Here is an 18,312-nt window from a genome sequence, read left to right on the forward strand (position 1 = left end):
CCCTGAAAAAAATTCTCTCCTCTCTATTTTTCCCTCTTTGTTCTCCTTCTCTTCTCCCTCCTCCTCCTCCTCCCCTCTTTCTTCTTAGCTGTTGACTGGTGTTTTACTGTGTTGTCTTGGTTGGTCTCTACCGCCTGCACACAATGCTCCTCTCTCCTCAGCCTCCTGAGATTAGTACTGGGATCCAGAGAAGTAATGATAGGGCAGCTCCTGGTATTTTTTCAAATTCATATTAACCAGCTTTACGACCTTACTTTACTAATTCTGCTTCTGTTCTCTAAGATTACATACATACCTTGAAATATGTTTACTAGCTTTTTGGATTTTTGTGGATTTTTTTGATTAAATCACTTTTTCTTGGAAGCAGTGTTTTATGGGTTTTTTTCTTCCTAATCTCCATCGATTTTTTTAACTCATTTAACTTATTTATTGCAAAATTATTGGCTTCCTTAGGAATATTAATGTGGCTGTTACATCTTTCCTCTGTTAATCTAGCCAAGCCTTTGTTTAAATATTTACCTGAGTGTCTCCAATAAATAGAGGATTTGTGTTTGTGTCATTCACAATGATCTGAGGTAGAATTATTTGGATTCATCTCTTCTTCAACTTATGTCAAATCAGCCTCTGACCATTTTCATTTCACTAGTCACCATGCAAGTATGTGAATTTATATTAAATGTTATCATCATTCCTGGATACTTAAATGTTGCTGAATTCATTCTCAAACCAGAAAGACAAACAAGAAATATGAGCGGTTTAAGTCCCATGGAGTGAGTGAGACTTCTGTTAACAAGGCTGTAACCTCCTTAGTAGTGTGTGGCTCCTTGGAAGGAGGGACCTGAATACCTGTCACAGAGTTGGCATAAAATATCTATTTGTCAAATAAATGAATGTGAGTAATTAATTACATAACACAGCAAATATGCATCAAGTGCTGTCACGGGCCCCCCACCATGTGCTTTCCATGTGGGAAGGATTCAGTGAGGAACTATGCAGAAAGCACTTAGACTAGGCATTTACATATATTGTTGAATGCTGTGAGGTAGCTGTCTTCATTTTTTAAGATGAGGCAAATGAAATGCCATACAGAGAACAATGCCTGAGGTCACTCAGCCAGCAAATTGGAAACCAAGGATTTGGCTTCAGAGCCTACATTCCTAGTACTTCTAGGAAAGAGTTGGTCCTTCCTACTGGGTTCCTGCTTTGATAGACTAGACACAGGTTTGGAAACAAGGAGGCAGTGACAGTGACCCAGAAAAAATTGATCACCCATTGTCAACTGCACTTACTAGTAGTTCCCAGACATTCTCTTGGCGCTGTAATGGTTCCCAAACCTATGCATGCCACACGTCATTTCCCTGTGGAAGAGGCAGAGAACAAAATGACACTGCTGTCCTGCCCCTCTTTCTACCTAGAACTGAGGCTCAAATGTAATTCAAATCTCTGCCCTAACAGAAGTTCAAATTACTGCAGGTCATGGAATTCAAGGGTTATTTTTTTAATGTTTGAAACCTTGAATGGTAAATTGGAAAATACCAAATCTCTAACAGTAATGTTAATAACTGCTAGCTCATATTTTGAGATCTGTGGAACATTTTTATGCCCTTCACATAGACTGTCAGGCTAGCCCCTTATGGAAACCACTGCTCCCAACTGAAATTAAGAGTAAAGTAAGATTTGTTTTTCCTCTTTGAGAAGCAGGATGACCAGATTTAGTGGTGCACACCTATAATCCCAGCTACTTACGAGATTGAGGCAAGAGGATCACTAATTCAAGGCCAGCCTAGACAACTGAGATCCTGAAATAAAGTGAAGCTTTTGAAAAGGGTTAGAGATGTAGCTTAGTGGTAGAGTACTTGCCTACCATGCACAAAGCTCTGAGTTCAATCCCCAGTGCTCCAAAAATAACAAAGGAACAGAATGAATCACTGGTGAAACAAAGCAACACTGGAAGTCAGACAGTCTCACTTGAACCTTAGCTGCATGACTTGGTTGTTTTACCTGCTCATTTCTCTGTCTATAAAATGGGACAGGCATAGGGCTTTTCTTAGAGTGGTTTGAGGGATTAAATTAAGCAATACAGGAGAATCGTTTAATAATTTCTTTCTCTACATTTTTCTTTTTTTTCCTAATTCAAAGGACGCTTCCCCTTTACTGGCTTACTGCTATTTAGAATGTAATTTTTGTTAAGACCTATAGTCCCAAAGGAGAAAATCGAGACTAAGAGAGACTGAATGAATTACTTTTGATCACTTGGCAAAAGTGGGCAAAAATCAGTTCTAGAATTTAACTCCTAGTTTTGATCAGTGCATTTAGCTTCTGTTCCCTTTACAGAGAGCCCTTTATACTTTATATAGTATGCAAACTCAGTAGAGTTATACAGCTGTTACTTTGAATTTGCCCATTAATTGAACTATGTAAGGGAAAATCAAATTTTTTTCAAACAGTTAAATACTTATTTTTCAAATCACTACTCAGTGCAGAGTATTATCAAATATACACTATTGTGTTATGGCTTGTTAGTTCACAAACGTGAATGCAAAAATTTTATACTATTAAATATTTTAGCATTAAAATATCAGAGATAAAATTATATAGACGACCAATGGCTAAGAAATATGCATTAAGTTCCATTGCTTAACATAGATTTCTACTATGCCTGTGAAAATTACTTTAAATTATACAAATATTTGGAATATGTCTATCCCTGCAACTCAACTCTGTACCCTAAAATGACACAAGGATTGCCATGCCAACTTGGACATTTATATCTTTCCAAAATGGATTAAGATCATTATTGGTTGGAATGAGAATTTTTCCTGATATTCTACAAATGAACTTAGAGGAAATATTAGCAATGGGGTTAGAGATCTTCATCCCTTGGATGGAGGTTGTTGGGTCTCTGAGACATGTTATGAAGAGTCTTTGCCAACAAGCCCTTTGGAACTACCATGCCCATGACAACAAGGTGTGAAAACCAGATTATTTTCAAGTCTGATGAATGAGTCCAGCTGTTCTGTAGACCACTATGGGATATATGAGAACATGGGATCACAGCAACATGCATGTTTATCTCACTCCATCCTTGCAGTGAACTAGGTCTCCTGGGAATTCTCTTAAAGAACAAGTTTGGACAGAGTCATGTTATAAGCAAGTTGTCCCTCTAAATTCCAGCTAAGCATAAGGCAGAGTTTGAGTTTGTAAGAGAAAGAGGCTAAAGAGCTGTGCATGTTCTTTAGACAAAGATAATTTGTCACCTCATTTCCATTAATCCCTGTTTCCATTCACTTTGTTCCAAGAGCTCCGTTTTGTAAATCTGTTGTAATGTCTGTATTAGTCCACCAAGCAGTGTGTCCATTCCGTCTTTTACTCAAAAAACTTTTATTTATTTTATTCAAAATGCTAACTTATATTTGGTACCTGAAAATATAACTCTGACATATAATTCCAGTGGGGGATTACACTCCAACGGGGCAATCAGGCAAACAGATGACTAAATGTGTTGTAACAAATGGTATAATGAAACACAAATACGGGCCAGGGATGTAGCTCAGTGGTGCCACCACCTCCCTCACAAGCAAAAGGCCCCAAGTTTGATCTCCGGTACCAAAAACAAAACAAAAATACAAATACAAGGAAAGTTCCTAGTCTTCCTTCATGTTGATGGCAGTGTGATCTCATCAGCAGCTCTTTAGAGAAGACTTCCAGATGAGTCAAGGTCCTGCACACTCCTGTGATCTCCAGTACAGCAGCCCTTATTGAACTTAAATTGTAAGTTCAGTAAGATAAAATAAAATTGAAAATTCAGTTCTGAGTCCCACTAGCCACATCTCAAGGCCCAATAGCTACATGTGACTAGCGGCTATCATATTGAACATCACAGATAAGAACATTCCCATCATTACAGAATCTCCATGAAATAGCATCAGACTAAGTAGAGCTAACAGTCTCAGAAGGGTTGATTTTCCAGGAAGAATAAACAGAGTCAGCTGAACCATAGAGATAGTGGGGAAAAGCATTAAAATGTTATTTTAAAAAGTTATTTTTAAATTTATTACTTTTTCAGGAAGCATGTGCTGTTTATACTGCATCCTGTTTCAAGATGTAAGTTTCACTAAAATGCATAGGACATAATCCTATCTTCTAAATAACTTACATGAGCACCTTGATAAGGTAGTAATTATTAAAATTAACCATAGACACACACACACACACACACACACACAAATATATTTGAGTTCAGAAGAGGGATTGTTACTTCAAGTGTAAGGAAATGGGTGTGGGGAAGGGGAGATGAAGTTCAGGTCCGTCTGCAGGATTGGTGAAGTTGTTGCTTGTGATCTGAGCCTTAAAAATCTATTAGGATTCAGACAGGGAGCTGGCATTAAATTCCTTACCTTGGTTTAAAAAAATTGAATTTTCACAAAGTTTCTACAGCATTAGGGTCCAGCAAACAACTGCGAAGCTGAGGCTCTCCCCACTGGCGTATTCATTAATGTCTTTTTACTAAGACTGCTCTATATACAATAGAGAGCTTATTTGGCTGTGCCAACTTACACAGAATAGTCCCCCTTCTAAATGGTGGTAGCATGGATTAGTTCAGGGAAGTTTGTATTAGGTGGCTAAGAAAAGGATTTGGGAGAGGGGAGTGTTAAGGATTATGCAAATCACTGGCTGATGTGTGGGTTGCATGCTGGAAAGATCTGTAAAAGCAGTTTTTATGCACTAGTAGTTGACAGATGTAACTTAACATTTGTAGGCGAATTACAGGGTAGATAATGTGGACAAGTCCAGGGAAAACAGAAGTAAACATCCATGACATATATACATTTTATTCTCTGAGTCATATATACTTATCCCTGGCCATTTATTCCATGAAGTTACACACAGATTTCCTGGAAGTAGAATCGCTCAGTGACCCTTTTCCTTTTCTGTTTGGCATTTTTCTTCTGTTGGGAGTGTCTGCAATTGAGCTCTTGCTTATTACGAAAGCCACTGAGCTTTCCATTTTGGGAGTTATAGTGTTCCTTGTTTGGACAACACCAGTCAGAGAAACCCTTCTGAAAGAATTCTTCTAATTATCCAGGGAGAAAAGGACTCACAAGAATGAGAGAGAAAGATCTTAGCCAAAAATATATAAAGTGTACTGAGATCCAGGTTCAGGTTTGATCTTTAAAAATTATGTAAAATAGTAATTGAAATAAGGGGGAAAGTTTTCTAGAGCACTATTTAAAATAGCCTTTACAATGGGATAACTGAGACTTGCTTCTGTGTCCTTTTCCAGTAGAAATAAAAAGGTAATGAGAAAGTTGATGTGTATACTTTGGGAGAAGAGAGGAATTTTATTTTTTCCACTGTCACTTGTTATGTAATTTGTAAAATTTAGTTAAGTGTAGTTTGATATTTATTCAGGCAAAAGAAATTCAACAGGACAATGCTATATCTGGATCTTATGTTTTGAATTTTTCATCACCAGGAACACATTCTTGGTGTTCACGGAACACCATGGAATCATGGTCACACAGGGATTTTTTACACATTTGTTAAATGAGTTGATTTTTGCTTGACTAAAGGTTGTTGTGTTACCAAAAATGCTAAGGAGTTGCGCACATTTCCTAAGGTTTGTGATGTTGCCCTTATAACTTCCAGGTAGATCTTCTGCAAATAACTCTAGTAAAGGCAGACCCTGCCTCTCACACGTGGGTGATGTTCCCAAAGTGTGTTTAAAAATCAGTCATTCAGAACTCAAAGCAGTTTTCCTCACTGGAAATGTCAGAGATGGTTACTTTCCCAGGACTGCCACAAAAGCCTCTTATTACATAATGCCTCTGGGAGCCCCATACATGTAGACAGGAGGGTGGGCTGCTGTGGAGCAGGATCCCCTCCCACCATGCCCAGGGATGGCACTTTTTATTTGCCACGGAAGCTGCTACCTGGTTTCAAGGAGAGAAAAACAAAAAATACGACTCTCTCTGGGGGATTCTGTCTCTGTAACTACCTCAGGCACAGCATTTTGAACATTTCCCAGTCAGGATGCACTATTTTCTTTTAAGACTGCTCAGTCAGTACCTCTGGAACTAAGTACATTTTGAACTTTTTCTTCTTTTAGTAATGTAAACCTCAATATGGCAGTTACTGGATTTAGAAACCAGAGGAATGATGATCACAAAACAATAGAAATCAATGTCCCTGGGATTTATCATTAGCAAGGGCACACAAGCTTAAAATACCAACATTTTGATGACCTTTAAAAATAGCTAGTGTGCTGTTCTCACATTTGATTGATATATTATGACTTTTTTATATCAGAGCAATTGATTGATTCTTTTTCTCGTGGAAACCAGAAATACGAGTGATTTAGATGACCTACAGAAAAATTAAAACTTCCCTCTGCCAGGGCTGAACTAATTGAAGCACTCCTATATGCTTACTTCATATTAGAACAAGAACAATCCTTCATCTTTTCCTGACCATTAATAATGCCAGAAATGTCTAACATCTTTTCCCACCTAGAGAATGTATTTTGGATTCATTAAGACATAAGTTATTATCCCACCAACATGCATGCACCTATTATGATATACTTGGGAATTTTCCAGTTAGGATTGCTTTTTCTTGCTTTACTTTTACTCGGTGGGAGTTGAGTTTGGGCAGTGCCAACCCTAAGGTGACCCTGCTCATTTCTTATAGTGATTCAAGGCTATTTCTGAATAAAGGAAGAAATAATAAAATCCAGGGAAGTGGATATTAGGAAACAATTTGTTTCTGTATTTATTTGTTAGAGCTGAAATAACAAAGTAAAGTAGCACAAGCTGGGTGGCTTAAAGGATGTATTTATTGTCTTACAGTTCTGGAGACTGCAAGTCCAAGATCAGATAATCGATGAGACTGTTCCTTTACTAAATTGGGAAGACTCTGTTCCAGGCCTCTTTCCTCAGCTTGTAGAGGGCCATCTTCACCCCGTGTCTTCACACAATCTATCCTATGTGCTGTGTCTGTATCTTAGTCTTCCTATAAGGACACAAGTCATATTGAGTTAGGGCCTGTCCTCATGACCTTCTTTTACCTTCGTTACCTCTTTAAAGGCCCTGCCACCAAATACAGTCACTTTCTGGGGTACAGAATTAGGACTTATACATATGAATATGAGGAGGGGGGATAAGAGTTTTCAAAAGCAAATCTTAAGATCTTAAGCAAAAGCCTAAGTAAGACCCCATAATTTATCTTTGCAAAATCAAATCGTGAATTCCACCAAGTTCTGTGAGAATCTGTAAAGCTTGATCAAGTTGGCCTTTCCAAAGAAAGGTCTCCCTTCATTAATATAGCAGTTTTCAGATTGGCACATTTTGGAAGCTGCAAAGCAGGCAAGAGAATACCCAAGGTACAGATTTAAGAAAGCACTTGCACTCAGAGTTGCACATGAATACAAAATCGCTCTTGATATGCTAGCAGAAGCCTGAGAGAGGAAGTCAAAACAGCATTCATGTTCCAGTCACTTCTTTTTCAGCACATTTTGGTAAATACCTAGCATTTCAACGTTCTCAGAGGTAAACTAAAAGTATAACTGCTATCAGGAATTGAGAGGGATCCTGAGGGATCCCAATGGGTATTTTGAGTTATTAGTGTTAGTCACTAAACCAGGAATAGATTTTTTTTTTTTTTCTTTTTTGGTACTAGGGATCGAACTCGGGACCTTGCGCTTGCAAGGCAGAAGGTGGCACCACTGAGTTAAATCCCCTGGCACAACCAGGAATAGATTTTGAGGTCCCTGAGCCGTATCTCTACATTTGTAATCCAATGCGATGATTGCTCTTACTTGATCGTATTCTCAGTTTTAGTATCAGACGATGAGTTTTCCTTCAAAAGTGACATGGTTGATGAGATGGTGAATGTTACTATTTTCTGAGAGACCAACAAGGAAAGATTAAATTCAAGCCTTCCAAAATTAACCTTTTAATGTGCACTGGACCCTCTGACCCTCCATTTTTGCCTAACAATGTATAGTTCTCCAGAGAGCCTGCTGGAAGCCTCCTGTTGGAATTCCAGCCCCAAGCTTCCACTCACCGTCCTCAGCTCAGTACCTTGATGTAATTCTGCAGAGCCTGACGAAATATGACCTTATTCCAAGGGGAAAATAAAAGCGGTCTCTACTGTACTAAAAATATACTGTGGAATTTCCATTAGAAATCGGTCTCTCCAGAAAGGGCTAATGGGTATAGGGATAGGACAAATAACTGCGGGGTAACTATGACAACAGTTAACTGAGTATTTCAAAATCACGAGTAGAGATTTTGAAGCTTCCCAGCACAAAGAAATGACACATTTGAGGAGATGGATATGCCAATTACCCTGATCAGAGCATTACACTTTGTGTACATATACAGAAATGTCATAAATTTATATGGATAATTTCTGCATGCTATTTAAAAGTGAAAATGTATTTTTGAAGTTGGTCTGTCAGAAGATGCAAAGCCAATTTTATAATGACCTTTTTCAGAGTAATATTAAAAGACTTATGATTAATCCTAGCAAAAATAATTCTTCAGCAACATGGAGGGAGAGAAATTTTGGTTATAAGTCCAGTCTGCCTATAACTTTCTTATTCTTTCACTACTGTAGAGCAACCAGAAAAATTCTGTTGAGTGTGGCATTGGTGTATAGTAGCCCATTTTAATCCCAAGAAGGCTACTTGCAGCTAAACTTTATAAACTAAGCCCTTGCTGCTCAAAGTGGGGTCCCTGGACCCTCAGCATCACCTAGGAGCTTGTTAGAGATGTAGACCTGCATTTAATTAACACCCCCAGGAGCTGGGGATGTAGCTCAATGGTAGAGCACTTGCCTAGAATGCATGAATCCCTGGGTTCAATCCCCAGTGGGGAAGGGGTCAAGGATTAACACCCTCATGTGGTTTGTAGGACATGAAGCACTGAGAAATACACATCTAGAAACTGTTGAACCTGGAGAGATTCCAGCCCAAGACAGGAAAAGTTTGAATTGTCTTCTCTATCCAAAAGCTGATCATTACCTTTAGCAGTTACAGGAGATAGATGCCTCTTTCCAAACAAGTCCTCTCATAGATGGTTCCTGATTTATCCATTCTGTTTGGGTCCTTTTGGTTCCTAATGAAGTTTAATTGATTAGCTCTATTCGTGAAAAGCTTAGGCTCTAATAAGCACATTCCCACTGGGTACACAACTAAATAGTTTATGAGGTAATTCGTATTTTAATGTCTTTCCTAATGAGCCCTTTCAGTAATGAAATCCCCAGGGAAAACATTATTGGTCTGCAGACATTTTTTAGGATACTAAGGCAGGAAGGCTGATGAATGTGGAAGTTTTAGGCTGTACTGTAGAAAATAGCTTATAGATCAAAATAAGCTTGACAACTTTGTTTTCCAGAAAAAGTTCCAATAAAACTTTTACATTTATTTTCTAAACTCATATATTTACAATCATTTTCTGTATTAGAAATAAGATTCTCTTTTCTGAGGCAGTTCTGGGACTCCTTATCTCTGCAGTAACAAGGGTTGCTACTGTGTGCAATCTTACATGAACAAGAAAGGCAGACAGGACGAGAAAAAGGGAGACACAAACACATGTGCCACTATATGCTGTTCTTGTTCAGTGACTTGACATTTTTTCAAAGTCTGTATTTTGAATCTTCTCAGCAGCATCACTTCTGTAATTGTTGATGAAGGCATCAATCGCTTCTCATTAATGCTAAAGCCAAAATGAATCCACAATGAGAAAGAAGTATTTCGAACTGCAAAGTGCTGAGCAATAAGACAGTTACATGCAACGTGGCAGAATTCTGTCCAAAGGCAGTCAGAGCTAATCCCCTTTAAGAGAGGAGGGAAACAGTGTCCTAGGGTCGTTGGCAGCTCTGTCTAGAACCCGTAAGGACAAAAAGGCCTCACCTTCTGCTTCTAGAGCTGAGCAAAGAGAAGATACGTAGGCTTGAGTCCCAATTTGAAGTCAGACAGACACTCAGGCAAGGGACACCCATCCAGACATGTTTTCCCCAAGCTCTCCCTCTGAAAGATCCGGGTTCTGACACTGGGCTGAGCTGGCTAGGCTGGCTGGGTGCCAGTGGCCTGCTCTGTAGATGAAGAGTCATAGATTGACCCTATTTTGTAGAAAACAAGTCAAAGTCTCACAGCATGTATTAGATGCTAGAAAATGTTTAACCAATTATGCCCTCTAATTTGTTAAAAAGCATAGGAAGAAAAGGGCTAAAGGTGTAGGGGAAGTGGGAAGGGTAGGGGAAAGGAAATAAGGGAAAAGAAAAAAATCTGAGAAAATGAAAAAATGGAAATAAATTTTTTGTAAATAGGGAAGGGTGGAGGGAGTAAAGGGAGGGCAGGGGTATGGGGAAAAATGAGAACAAAGACCTGTCATGTAAAGGTACAAGATCCCAATGATAAATGTAACTGTATTGTATACCTAAAAAGTACTCAATGAGGAAAACTCAATGAGGGAAAAAAAAAGGCATACCTCCATTTGAATGAACACACTACTTTTTTTAAACTGATAATGGAGATGGAATCTGGAGCAAGTCAGGAAGGTATCCCTGAGAGAACCTTCTACAATCCCTGTTCATGGTAGTGTCTTTGGTCCCAGAGGGGAAAAACCAGAACAATACAGTAGGTCAGTGAAAGTATTACCATTGGCCATGGTTTACAGATGAAGGTTTGTTACCTGATGGCTTTGGATAAGCAGGATAAAAATTAATGAATCAGTAGGCCATGAGGTTTAATAGCATGCCTGCAGCTTATTAGGAAAAGGGACAGGGAAGAGCTCTTGTAGTGTTTCGTTTTCTTACAAGCAAGGTCAGGGCTGCCTTCATGGTAGTGTGTGCAAGTCTAGTTCTATATAAGCTACATTTAGTGGTAAATCCCTGAATCTGTGTGCATCTAGGTTCTTATAAATAAGACAAGCAAATAAACTGCTTTGAAACCCAAATTGTAACTCTAGCTGTCACGAGAGAGAACATTATGTATAGGCAAGAGAAAGCTCTTTATTCAAAGCCAAGGTTGTTAATCTGGAGGATAGAGTCTACACTCTGAGAGTAACCCTGTCAAAACTACAGAATGTGTCTGAGTCAAGAAGGACTGATTGTTAGAGCTCAGGGTTATGAGATGAGGAGAAAAGCCCAGACTTCTGGACGGGACTCTTCAAATGCCCTGGAGGCACCTTCAAAGGCACTCTTCAAAGGCTCTGTGGAGGCACCTGTATCTTTGAGAAGTGAGATTTCAGTATCTATGAAACAAATGGAGCTAGAAGTCAGCGTGGAGCGTCATAAGCGAAAAAGCTTCAGCTCAGAAGCATGCCAGTGAGGAAAAGTAGCCCTCCAGAGCCCCAGTGTGCAATTAGGAACTGAGACAGTGTATAGGTCTTACCTTTCAGGCCCTGAGACAGCAAGTTTGGGTGCCTGGAAAGAAACTGAGTGAAAGATGAAGGGATGCCCCAAGGCAGTTTTTATTCCAGTGGATTCTCCTTTGTAGCGGCTCCTCTGCACAGGGGAAAAGAAAGCAACCGAAGAGTTAGTGTCTGTGATTTATTTATTTGATTGTTTCATTTAGCCATCATTGAACATTCAATGCTCTTGAAAGTTAATGATCCTCCTGAAGGTACATTGAGCCAAGTACAACTTTCTTTGTGAAAGAAATTTGGAAAGGGATTTATAAGCAGAATCCAAGCCTGGCTTTCTAAGGCAAACGCTCTACTAGCCCCTTGCTCCTTGGCTGTTTTAGCATCGGCGAAAGCAGAGGCCTCAACACAGAGTAGTAATTTCAGCAACTTCTCCAAATAATGTTCTGGGTGAGACAAGTCAGCTCCTTCCTATTTACTTATGAGTTAATTGGTATTTAAATGCAAGTCTCCGGGCCAGTGATTTATTTTAATAATATGTTAGCCTCATGGCAGGCCCATGACTTCATGACTGCAGCAGTGGAGAAAGGGCACACCGCCCTGATGGATGTCTCAGTGCCCATGTGGCAGATTTACAGGCCACTCCTCAAGTCTGAGTCATTCTGGCCTCCTCTGCTTCCCACTGAGTGGCACCCAGCTGTTGGAGTCTCCCCACCTGCTTCAAGCACCATTGAAAAGAAGGGCCTGGGTTGAATACAACTAAGTTGGATGAGATTATTCTTGGAAAAGAAATCATCAGATACTGCAAATTGGGAGACTGTGGCATATTGGCCAAATCTGATCAATTTCCTTATGTTTATTATATGTTGCTTTTTATTGAAACAAAAGACTGTAGATGCTAACATTAAATCAGACTCTATTTTTTGAGCTATCAAATGTCATCTGCATTTTATAGGTCTCATGACAACAATGTCTATAATGATGGGTTCAGCTGACTTTCAAGGCACTCTTTAAGGTTAGTTTGTGTTTGTTAGGTTGCTAGGGGTACCTAATACATCAGTATGAATAGAAGTGTTTAATGCAGTTGCCAGATATTTGTGCAAGATAAATAGTTTTACATGTCTCAGAAGTAGAATCCAATTGGCTAAGAAGCTGGCCAAGATCTGAATTTTGACATCATTCTTGGCAACTAACAGTTTTTTTAAAAAATGTGTACAACATGAAAAAAGTACACTATATCTTTTCTAGATATATTAGACTAAAAATATAAGTTGAAATAATGAATCAATGTATGCATATAGTAAGTGTGAAATAGTCCTCCCTTATCTGTGCAGAATATGGCCTCAAGAACTCCAGTGGATGTTTGAATCCTGTAATTTAATTCCTTCTCCATCTTAACTAAGCATTTCTCACACACTGTGGCCTTAACTTGCAGTTTGAGGTGCAAGAGCAAAACTATCCCAGATCTCTTTTCTGTTTTCAGAATTTCAGACAAAAAAATCTTTTTCCTATGGATCACAGCAACCTCAGTTACAATTATTTTTTCCTTATTGAGAGTTTTCACCTTTCACTTAAAGGAAGTACTTCACAGCTTCCTTTTGGCATATTTAGACCACCAGCATCATTCCTCTTGTACTTTGGAACATTACTGAGTAAAGTCAGTGTTACTGAAACACAAGTACTGTGATACCAGAACAATTAATCTAATAACCAAGATAAACTCTAAGTGACTAATGAGCTGGTGGTATGTACAGTGTGGATACCCTGGACAAAAGGATGCCTCACATCCAGTGTGGGATGTATCAGGACAACACAAATTTTCACCATTCCACTCAACAGCAATTTAAAACTTGTGAACTGCTTATTTCTGGAATTTTCCATTTAATATTTTCAGATCATAGTTAACCATGAGTAACTGAAACCTCAGAAACCAAAAATGTGGACAAGGGGGACCACTGTATTTCCTAACTGTTGGTCATAACGATAGACATCACTGCAAATGGAAATGAATGTGGTTTTTTTTATCCTTTAGCATTACTGAAATGAGAATACATGTAGTGTAAATACATGTTATAAAGTACAACAAACCAATAAATACCTGTGAGCACACCTGAAAGCCCCAAAATGAGACTTCACTAGTCGTTTCTGACTACCCATGTTCTCCTGCACTGTGACCTCCTGCCTCACCCTGACAGTCGTGACTACCTGAAGTTTGTGTTTGCCTTTCATAGCACTTAAGAAATAGTTTTATCACACATGTATGCATGTTTTAACAATACATCAGTAAAAATTTCTTGGACTTTTTATGAGCTTTTTATGAAATGGTACATAGTATGGAGTTGTCTGAACTCAACAATATAAATTTCCAACAAGAAAATTTTTGAATCTCATTTTTAAAAAGAAAACAACTGTCTACTAATTATGCTTAACCTGTATCATAGGTATTTGTCATCTCATGACACTTCAGATACATAATTAAAATGTAAGCAATACATTTTGAGGCTTAGAGTAATATATGTGGTCTTTCTTATCATAGCTAAAAACTCTTGCCATTTTCATACTTCTTGCCTTTTAATTAGAAGATGTTTAAAATGTGTGAAATAAGTCTTATTTTGATGTTTCTGCAGTGTGCTAATTAAACCCAGAGAAGGTATATGTTTATGATACATTCACGCCTAATTATCATGTAATAATTGTCCAATTATTATCCAATTAAATATATTAAATTCTCATTTAAAATATGTATTTGAAGTGTCAGATAAAATCTAATTTTTATGGAATGAATTTATCAGGTAATGAAATTTCAGGTTTCCATCAGCTTTCAGAACAGTGCTAAATGTTGGCCTAATTATCCCTATGGAATCTTTCAAATATCTGTCTGGTTGAGTACAGATTCCGAAAAATGTAAGGTTAGGAGTGGACTGTTTGATAATCTCATTAAGAACTAAGCAACATTATATCTCTAGGTGAAAGATTTTGGTTTAGATTCTCAAGGCTTTTTCCAACCAAACATCAAGGCAGTTTTCGTCCCTTCCTCCTTAACCAACAAGAGAAACAGTTTGGTTGTCCACAAGCCTGGGAAGCATGAGACTTCCACGCAAGCCAACTACACACTGGCCACTGGGGATGCAGTTGAGAGGGAAGACCTTCTTGCTTCTCCATGTGTCTTTATTAGCCAGCTGCCATTCACAACTTCTCAGAAAGCTTCAGCTCTGCTTGTAGGAACGACCACTGCTATCATTTCCTCGGAAAAGGGAAACTGATACATTTGGAATTTGCATGCTAGACCTGTGAATGAAGATCCAATGAATTTTGTCTATAATATGTTCTCAGATTTTGGTAAAGACAGGTTTAAGTAGCCATTTCAGAACTATGGGTGTTTTCTGCTTAGTCACAGTGTTACTTGTGGTTTGTAAATATCCAGGAAGACTTGGTAGCTTCCAAGACTTGCTTCTAAGACTTGCTTCCTTGGTTCTGTGAAATTTTTCTTTTAATTATATTGTAATAATCTTTTCTAATTAATATTGCATTAATCTTTTAACTTTTATTTTGAAATCATTTCACTCATAGAAAAGTTGCAAAAAATAAGAAAGGGAGTTCTTATATTCTCCCTGTTGTGTTACCAAAGAAAATTTTCACTTTCCCCAAAGATTCACTATAGATTTCAATTAAAATAGTCATTTCAGCATGGTACATTTAAAATATACTTTCTCTAGTTATTGTTGACAGTTGCACAATTTGGTAGACAGTATCTACTACAACATCCCTGTTCCCCATTTTTTCCCTAAAACATGCTCTGTGGTAATGCTTAAATATATTCTCATCCCCTTGTATAATTAGGGGAACTTCTCATTTATGAAAGAAGAAACTAGAGCTTATCTTCTCTAACTTGCAAAATACTTGGAAGTTTAGGAAAATATACATGTTTGATGACATGTTTTGGGAGATACTGATCCATAACATACTTAATACCAAAAGTACATGGGCCAAGAGGTCAATTATATGCTATACATTTTGAAAACAATTTGGCAATAAATACCAAGCACTTTGACTTTGTTAGCCTTGAGAATGTCTATATACTTCAGTTCCACCTAAAAGAATGCCATAAAAAGAATCAGATCCAAGCAGAGGTTTATATTCAAGGATATTCATTGCAATGCTATTATAAAGAATTACAGATGTAATTTGGGAGATTGGAAATAATCTAAATGCCAAGTAATAAGGAAATGGTGGCATGTGGTGTGACAGTTAAAGTCATGTTTTAAAAAAATGATGAGAAAATACTTAAATGATCATAATACTTAAATATGGAAAATAAAAATATTATAATACCATTTTTAATGTCTCTCTTACACATACAATTTATTAGAATACCAAAGAGCAGAATTTATCTTTCTTTGTTAAAATTCCCAACTGAGATTTATTTTCTTCTGTATTCTTGTTCTCTAATTCATCTGCCACAGGCTCTCATTGACTGAACAAGGTATTTTTGAGAAATTAAGGATAGCAATAATTCCACAGTTACCCATTGGGGAAATGGATTCTTTGAAACTTCTTTCCAGCTTCCTTCATCAACTCCATATCTTTTCTAGTTTTGAAAGTAGGTAAATGCCATGTCCTTTTTGAGTTTATTCCAAGTATTTATTTATGTGCATCTATAGGCATGCACAGTCATACAGGCATAATGAATTCCTTGGTTAAATAAAATGAATAGGAATTTAAAATTTTGATCTGTATTTGAAGAAAAAGATTCGATAGGTAGATTTTTCCATGGCTGACTTTCTAAAAGTAAATAGAAAATCTATGGTACCACAGAACCACGCATGCCATAGAGGGCTGTTTGTATCACTGCAAGCTCTAAAGGGTTCACCATCACTGGACTATGGTATAAGAAAGAATGAGAAGGGCTAGCACTACCAGGTAATACAGTTTTTCTGATAGAGAAATACTTTTTCTATTATTCTTTTGAGGGTTAGTCTTTAAACTTATTTTTTAAAAAATTTTTCTCGACCCCATCAAATTGCAGAAAGTCATGTATCTAGGTTTCATTTTTAATCACCCAGGCTAAATATTCATGTTTATGTGCCTAAATGAAACTTTTGTATGCAGTGTTCCACTCCATCTGCATGAATAGTGGCATTGTGGCCTGGTGAGGTCACTGCAGAAGGGAGAGTGAGGTAAGATCACAGCTGAATCTACAGGCTTTTCTGCTACATGGCGCACCAGCTCTTTCTTAAAGTCACAGAACTGCTATTCTCACACCAGAGGGCCTTGGTTTGTTTGTGCCGGGCTGCTGCCCCACTTGCCTGTGTATAGTGATGGCACCATGTGTTATGAATAATTCAAGTATTCCAGGAGAGAGCCAGAAGTGTAAGGAGGAACATGTGGCCAGAGACATGTCAGTGTATAGTTTCTGCTGCTTTAAACTCCCACACTGGCCACCCGCTCTCAAAGGAGAAGCTGTACCTTCCAGTTCTTTCTGCTCTGTCCTAAGATCCCTGGGGCATCACTGCTATGGTTGTGGGACCTCACTATGACACATTTCTTTCACATGCAGTGGCAAGCTGAGTCACTAGCAGATTGGTTGAAGATGCATGTCCGTTCGTATTTTACCTACACTTCCTACTAACTTAGAAGAATGAGTCAGTTGCCACGAGCATGCTGGCAAATAGCTCCTTGCCAGCACCATCCTTATTAGAGCTGTGTGAACTTCTTTCTTCTTCCAACAAGGTCTCCAAGCATTTTACCTCCTGACTTACAATGGAGAAGGGTCCTTCACTCTCCACCCAGCCACAGGCAGCATCCTATTGAGGTAATAAGATATTTTCAAGATAAGGATGCCAGTGTTTTGCTGTATCTGCCTTGTTAGGTTCCGTGACAGCAGGAATAACAGCGGCCTTTAAAATTTCCCCTGGAAAACGAGTTTACCTGAGACCGGAGCATACATCCCCCCACTACCTGAAAAGGTAGCCCTCCCTGAAGCTCTTCTATAGGAATGGGTACACTTGACTCTTTAAAATTACTGAATCCTATAGGTTATATTTCAGCAGTTTGTGTTGGGGGCAAATGAGACTTTAAGAGTTGGCTGGGTTCAGCAGTATGGGGCTGAAGTTTGAGACGCATAGAGCCTCTAGGAATTAATTGCGGGAGCAGGCTACTAATAACAACGTAGCTTGTGACCAGTGTGCCACATGCATGCTATAAAGAGGAAGCGCTATTTAAGTTCAGAGAAGCAAAACAGACTTCTAGGCTTAGAGAGAAGACTTGGGAAGGAGGCAGGAAATGAGCAGATCATTGAAGGAGGGAAGGCTTTGGCTTCTCCTGTTGAGAACAGCACAAAGAGAGGGATGATAAGGCCATATGTATAGAAGCTACTCAAGACATCAATTCTCAAATAGATGAATCAGCTTCCACTGACCAACTCTGGGCCCAGGAATTGGCAGTAACCTGCTGAACTGAGAGATGGATTCGTGCAGGAGAGGCCAGTTAGCAAGGCACACTGGGTTCAAGTCAGACCAGGGGGATTCTGAAATGTCAGTCGGAGGAAACAGTCATTATCTTTTCGGCAACAGTGAGTGCTACGGGAATCATGAGTGGGGAGAAGCATGATTAAATCAGGTTTTTTTGAAATATGAACTGGGAGTGATGTGCAAGAAGAACATATCTGCTAAAATTAATAAGAAAAAAAATGTCACTAAGCCAAGGATATTACAAGTTCCACGTTGGGCAGTGTTAAAAAATGATTAAACAGTAAACCTTACTTAATTCTGCTGCTGAGACTGGCAGCTGCTCACTGTGAAAGCAATGAAATGAATCCTGTCAGCGAAAAAGACTCAACTGTTATTCAGGTCATCCCTAAATCTATAATTGTTAGAGTCTAAGGTGTATTTCTGAATTATTTCAGATCCCTTCAAATTTATTAATTCATTGAGTCATTTAGTAA

At 38.4% G+C, this 18,312-nt stretch overlaps 1 protein-coding gene and 1 long non-coding RNA gene across 4 annotated transcripts in view; one reads left to right on the forward strand and one right to left on the reverse strand.

Moving 5' to 3' along the window:
* Creb5 (cAMP responsive element binding protein 5) overlaps nt 1-18,312 on the forward strand; it is a 398,137-nt gene that overhangs the window by 318,565 nt on the left and 61,260 nt on the right. The window lies entirely within an intron of this gene.
* Nucleotides 6,821-10,142, reverse strand: LOC109118185. The gene is made up of 3 exons (XR_002025495.1): nt 9,917-10,142; nt 9,026-9,719; nt 6,821-7,011 (listed from the first exon to the last, which is right to left on the reverse strand). It is a non-coding gene; the product is annotated as an uncharacterized LOC109118185 (long non-coding RNA).

The sequence above is a fragment of the Fukomys damarensis genome, unplaced genomic scaffold (assembly GCF_012274545.1).
Source record: "Fukomys damarensis isolate Sample0158 unplaced genomic scaffold, DMR_v1.0_HiC HiC_scaffold_4, whole genome shotgun sequence".
In the NCBI taxonomy this organism is placed as follows: domain Eukaryota; kingdom Metazoa; phylum Chordata; class Mammalia; order Rodentia; family Bathyergidae; genus Fukomys; species Fukomys damarensis.